This window comes from Pinus tabuliformis, chromosome 1_1 (assembly GCF_031772625.1).
Source record: "Pinus tabuliformis cultivar Carrire ecotype Pingquan chromosome 1_1, CPIR1, whole genome shotgun sequence".
Lineage (NCBI taxonomy): Eukaryota > Viridiplantae > Streptophyta > Pinopsida > Pinales > Pinaceae > Pinus > Pinus tabuliformis.
This window is the reverse complement of record NC_142297.1, coordinates 948,614,966-948,621,669: the sequence shown is the minus strand read 5'-3', so window position 1 is coordinate 948,621,669 and position 6,704 is coordinate 948,614,966. Positions and strand designations below refer to the sequence as shown.

At 44.3% G+C, this 6,704-nt stretch overlaps 1 non-coding gene across 1 annotated transcript; it reads left to right on the top strand.

The window, feature by feature from the left end:
* Positions 1 to 6,264: 6,264 nt before the first annotated feature.
* Positions 6,265 to 6,336, top strand: TRNAK-UUU (transfer RNA lysine (anticodon UUU)). The gene has a single exon. It is a non-coding gene; the product is annotated as a tRNA-Lys (tRNA).
* Positions 6,337 to 6,704: the final 368 nt, after the last annotated feature.

Genomic DNA, 6,704 nt, shown 5'->3' with positions numbered 1-6,704 from the left:
ATGTCGTCCGATGAGACTACGAATTAAAAATGCTTGAAAAAACTCTATTGCTATTTCTGAGGGTAATCCACATTGGTACAATGATAGAAAGGGACCCACCACAATAACGGAACGACCTGAATAATCAACTCGTTTTCCTAGTAAATTTTCACGAAATCTTCCCTCTTCGCCTTCGATCACATCTGAGAACGATTTATAAGGCCTATTATGACTGTCTCTCATTGGTTGTCCGCAGATACCATTATCGAGAAGTGCATCTATGGCTTCCTGGATCAATTTTGTTTGATAAATAACAAATGACTCAGATCCACTTCTTGCTAATAAATTTGTAAGAGTATTATTCTGATTGATAACTCTTCGATAAACCCCCCACAGCCCACCCTTTAGAAATAGTGCCAAAACAAACAAAACAAACAATCGGGCCAAGCCGCACCAACGATCAAGCAAGCAAGAAGACCAACAACCAACAAGTCAGTGGGCACCAACGATCAAGCAACCAACGATCAAGCAAGAAGACCAACAACCAACGATCAAGCAATCAAGCAAGAAAGCCAGACAACCAACAAGTCAGTGGGCAAGCAAATTCTTTTTATCCTTATAAAAGACCTGGGACTAAGTTAAGTATCCCAAATATTATTATCCAGAACTAGATAGGATCAAATAAGAATATAACAAAATTCTGTAGAACATATCCTTATCTATGAGGGGAGAGCGTATGAAAAATGTAATTGATCCTTTCATTTCCTTGAGTTATTGGCCTTCCGCTGGGGGTTTCGGATCAAATACCAATATTTTAGAAACAAATATAATAAATTCAAGTGTGGTGCTTAGTGTACTGATCTATTTTGGAAAGGGAGTGTGTGCGAGTTGTATATTCGAATAATATGGCTGGGCCCAACCAGCTACACTTTGGAGATAGAAAAGTGCATAATCTCAATGAATTACTTCCGAATGGGGAATAGCGAAGAACTATAGCATTTCGTAATTGATTGGGAAATGAACTCTTAGTTTATAACAACCAATGAGGGAGGACCACTAGAATGGTTAAAGCTGAACTGTTTGAAGTCTAAGCACAACTAACTGGGTATTCTTTCCACCGCTGTGTCAAGATGAGATGGATTCAAAGGCATAGTTGGAGATTGATCCGATATATAACATTCACATCAATGGAATAATTTGATCTATTTACTGAAAAATAGTCCCAATCTCCCATCCAATTTTAGTTCCAATGCTGAACTGACGACCTAAACAGAAGGGAATTTATTCGATAGAACAAAAAGGAGGAGGCACAAATTAATTGATTGAATGGAACGATTCAATTTAACCCCCCACAGCCCACCCTTTAGAAATAGTGCCAAAACAAACAATTGGGCCAAGCCGCACCAACGATCAAGCAAGCAAGAAGACCAACAACCAACAAGTCAGTGGGCACCAACAACCAATGATCAAGCCGCACCAACGATCAAGCAATCAAGCAAGAAGGCAATCAAGCAAGAAAGCCAGACAACCAACAAGTCAGTGGGCACCACTCCAACAACCACCGATCAAGCAAGCACGAAAGAGAGCCATCAAATTCCCCTCCTTCTGAGGTCACCTCACTGTAGGGTTATTTGGCCTGGCATGGCTGTGGTTTGGGCCAGCCAGCTTCCCGCGGAAAATAAAGGAACCCCTATTAGCCTTACCTCTCCACGGGAGTTATGACTTCCGGATAGTGGACCGGTTGGTAGTGAGAGGGTGGATGGGAGAGTGTGTGATGTGCTCCCACCAGGGTTAGGCAACGGGAAGTGGCCAATAACGTGAACTGAGCTCACCTCAGTTAGCCCGATAGGGTTAGTTTATAGAGCCGTCTTTGGGGGTAACGCAAATTGGGTAGAAATCACCCAAGAAGTAGGGGCTAACCTGGGCGGTAGCTATATAAGGGACGGGTGCTCAAGACCCCAACTGGAGGGTCAGTTCGATCGGTTGCCGTAGAGTTCGGGAAGGTTGCATAACTTTAGGATGTGACGCTAGGCATTCAATCACAATCAAGTCTTTTAGCCCACTTCAGTCAGCAGGAGATTGTCGAGCATCAGAGCAGGTGCAGTAAGCGAGAGCTTAAAGTTTCTAGGAGCATCAGAGCAGTCAGCGGGGCAGCAGGCTGCAGGCAGACCAATGTCGGGTTTGGTTCTCTTTTAAGAATCAATGACATATGCCCATATCAGTCATGAATCTCTCTCCTTCTCTCACTCACATCTCTCTGGTAACATGTCAAATGACAATGTTGGAAGCAGACTTGTCAGGGCTAGGGCTTGACCGAGGGAGTACGTCCGATGCTAAAGCGTAATTACATATATAATAGCAGCGAAAAGTGAGTCGAAATGAATCGATCTCTCTCAATGGCATCATGTCAGGTCAGATCAGATCTCATCATGAAGCGTAATTACATATATAATTCCTCTCCTGTTAGTCGAGCCCTGCCTTCCTCTCCCGGGGGTCGAGCAACTAAAGTTCCTCTTCTCTTCTTATCAGTCGAGCCCCGTTGCTGGTCCTCTCCCGGGGGTCGAGCAACTAAAGTTCCTCTCCTTATCAGTCGAACCCCATTGCCGGTCCTCTCCCGGGGGTCGAGCAACTAAAGTTCCTTGATGCTTATTGGGTGGTGGGCTTATGGTCGAGCCTGCTTGCGCATCATGAATGGCTGCATTTTCGGCATTCGAAGGGTGCGTTAGCACGCTCGACTAAAAGGCCGCCATCGATTTCGGGTGCGTTAGCACGCTCGACTAAAAGGCCGCCATCGACTCACTCATTCATATGGGTGAGGAATTATATACGTAATTACGCTTGCTTTATTACTTGACACGAAGTATTGAACGTTCCTCCTTACTATTGGGGGAAAATAAAAGGTTAGTTAGTCCACGGTTCTCATGAAGCCTTCATCTACTGCTAGAGGTAATGAATTTGGTCTCCATCTTCCTCCATCATTTGATATCAGGTATGAGTTGAGTAACATGAAAATTCCAATGTCTCTTTATGAAGTTTTGAAGTATCCTCTCCATAGAAAGGGAGCGCTCCGCGCTTCCTAGGTTGTTGTCATTTTGATATCCTTTCTCGACCTAGGGCAGCAGAGTGTCTTGGGGTTGTGATTCCCCTTCCTCCTGATGCTTAAATAGGGACTTAACCAGCTCTTCTTCATCTTCATCATCCTCGTGATGCTCATAATCAAGTCTTAAGAATTTTGTATCTTCAGGGATGGTTCCATATTTTGGCTTTTGTTGCATGATGTAACTTATAATAAACCACCATGCACCTATTTGATTTTGAGCAAAATTGTCCTCTCCTTATCAGTCGAGCCTGCTTGCGCATCCTCGAGGACATCATCCCTTCAATCATGTGGTAGGAAAACACATTGACTATCATATTTGTCAATCACTTGATCATCCTTCGTAGGGGTGGCATAGATTCACTTATCTCTCATCCCAACCTCCATCCCTACGGTTCCCTCCCCAATTGACTCCACTATCTTGACACAACTACGATTATTGAAATATCATAAATTGGAGTGAGTCTGATCTTTGGGTTTGCCAGATGTAAAGGGGGATTAGTGGTTTGTACACCTTTAGTTGCTTATTCCTTTATTTCAATAGTATCCTTTCTCTCTCACCCTGGGGAGAACTTGACTTTGCCTAAGGGGGAGACATAGGCTAGTGAGCAATCGATCAATCAAGCCAGTTAGAGAAACAATTGGGCCAGACAAGCAAGAGGCGTGTGTGTTTCCCTAACCACGAGGAAGAGCTGAAACCTTACTATCTTCGGCCCCGTTTCAACCTTCAATAAAGTAGTGCCATTCATTGACAGACCAAACTATGTAAGGCAAGACGTGCAATGGAGGGGGAAAAAAGGGAACTCCTTCCTTTTTTGGGGTGGGGGCGGCCATCTCCGATTTCATATCAGTATCCTATTCATTTGAAGAAGATGTTTCAAGTAGTATCGCGCGGCATGACATCTCCCTCCGATCGGGCCTGCCTGTTGAATGGATCCGACTCCATAGACTAAGAGTGGGTGGGTGGAAGGTGGAGCAGGCACATGCATGATGGTTGTTCAAGTGAGTTCGTGTCGGGGTTGGATAAAGGAGGATAGGAGTGTGGCTCCTATCTGCAGCCATCTGTATGTAATCACGCCTGCCAGTTTGCGAGCTATCGATCGCCGAGTGACTGACGTCTGCTTCGTTCAGGCTGTCTCTTAGCAATATGTCTTTCTAGTTAGCGGTTACTGGTGCTCCCAACTGGCTGGGAACGGACCGACCAGTCTGGGGCTGGTATATGCGCGTTAAAGAACCGGGTGCACCTCTTCCACCCATCTATATCTTCCACCCGAAAGTCAGGAAGACTGACCACCAGAGCTCGGTTTGATATTCGGGACAGTCCGGGAAGGGATAGTCATTGGTAAAGGTCATTGGCTCCATGGACCCACGTCATCTGATCCTGTGTGGCGTGGTATCACTTGGCAAGCCAGTGCCTTCTGCCCTAACCTTCAGGATTGGGTTTATAGCGGGCCCCATGGACCCACATGCTGCCTGTGGAATCATCTTGTGTGGCAAGCCTGTTCAGCCCTAACCAGGATGGACACCCTCAGCAATGGGGCTGAGAGCTTTGGCTAAGTGTCAAGTCTGTCCCCTCAGGCCCACTTGCCTGACAATCGGGTGGTAAACCTCCCATTGAGGCAAGGCAGTCCCCCGGCTCTCTAACATCGGTACTAACCTTCTGAAAAATGGAAACAAGCTGGTTGGCTTGTGACGCTAATAGGAGGCTTGTATCTAATATCAAACCCACCCAACGCTCTTTGGTTGGCCTTTTGGCTTTAAAATATAGTTTAGGTATTGATGAAAGGAACGCCGAAAGAGGTAAGAATCAACGAAGAGAAACCAAATCAAAAAGGAAAGACTAGGAAATGAACTTATTGACTAAGTCAATTTATAAAGGAATGAAATGGGGGAGAGAGATTCTTCCTATGTTAGATAAATTTAATCTTTTCTTTCAAAGGGTAGTTACTTTACACCAAGGGTTTGACTATATTCGGAAGGTTATGTTCGGGCTAAGCAACAATGAAAACCTTCCCCCGACTCCAGCCGACCCAAATGAGAGGATACATAAATTTGCTTATCTCTTTATGTTTTTTTTTTCTTTTCTTTATTGTTATGTTGATTTTTTTATTTATTACTTTCTCTTTATTTCTTTTTTTATTTATTACTTTCTCTTTATTTCTTATTTTATTGATTTTATCACTTTTTAATTTCTTATTTCTTACTTTATTGATTTTATCACTTTGTAGTTTCTTATTGGTGTTACTGGTGTTACTAGTTTATGGCAAATACTTCTTATGGGGATACATAGACGGAAACATCTACTTCATCTGTCTCTTAAGCCCCCCAGGAGGTATAGATGGGGTTACATAGACTGAAACCTCTGCTTCATTTGTCTCTTAAGGCCCCAGGAGGTATAGATGGATAAGGCCCGCCTATACCCGGGGGGAAGGGAGTGGCGGCGGGCCCTTCCCACTTTGATGTTCTGGGCTGTCGAATAGATAGGAAAATGCTTGTTAGGAATAGATAGGAAATGCTTGTTAGGAAGGACTTTGAGGTTCTGGCTGGCTTACTCCACATTATTACTAAATATTCTGGAAGAGCCCGCCCAGATCTTTGAATTCTTTGGTGAGATCAAGTCTTTACCTGGGGACATCGCACGTAAAGTCTTGATTAGAGAGGCAGTTGTTTCCTCTCTCTTAAGTCCTAGACTTAAGTTGCCTATAAGGACCCCGCCTGAGCTGAGGGTCCGCCGACTAAAGCATCGTCTAAATGGAGAAGAGTCCCCCTCATCGGGGTGGGAAATCCTGGTTCAAATCCAGGTGCTTTATGTGCCCTTTTAGCTTGGTGGAGGTTTTAACAGATTTCTCTCCTATTCTTGTCATTTTAGGAGGCGGAGGTTTGAGTGCTCCCGATGACAGCCTTATATTATATTGGGCCCCCCTCTCCTTGGGCCACCCAATAAGTAAATTGAACCTTTAGGTGCTCGACTATTAAGGAGAGGGAGAGGGATGGGTTAAATCTAAAGGCCATCGAACATCATCCCTTTCCCAGATGCATGCATCGAGAGCCCCGTGGAATTTCGTTTTCAAGGCCATTTGCGTGCGTTTTACGGCGACTTTACACACCCAAGCTGGGGTACCAGCGTAGACCTAATAAATGGTCTAAAAGGATGCGTAAGCAGGCTCGGACTAATTCAGAATCATTTGGGGCATGTAGCTCAGCGGTAGAGCATTGGGCTTTTAACCTAATGGTCGCAGGTTCGAGTCCTGCTATGCCCAGCTGCCACTTTGCTTATGCAAAAGACGTGGATGACCCAGCTTAAAGGTAAAATATGTAAACATGACACAACTTTGCATTATGCAAAAGCCCCCAAAGGCTATAAACTTGGGGCCTAGAGTAGGAATGGCCTTAAACTTCTGGTTAACTTCTGGTTGCAATTGTTGTCGTTTGAATAATTCTTTTGGTAGTCATTTTGGGTTGAATAATTCTTCGAGGTGTTATAGTGGTTCCAGTGGTTTTAGTTCAAGTAAGGCTCTTAAGATTGAGTCTAAGGCTCTTAAGATTGAGTCATTGTTCTGGAAGAATTTTTACAAAAAGCTTGATAATTTGAGCTCTATTTCTCAAGCTTCTAAGGCGACTCTCTATC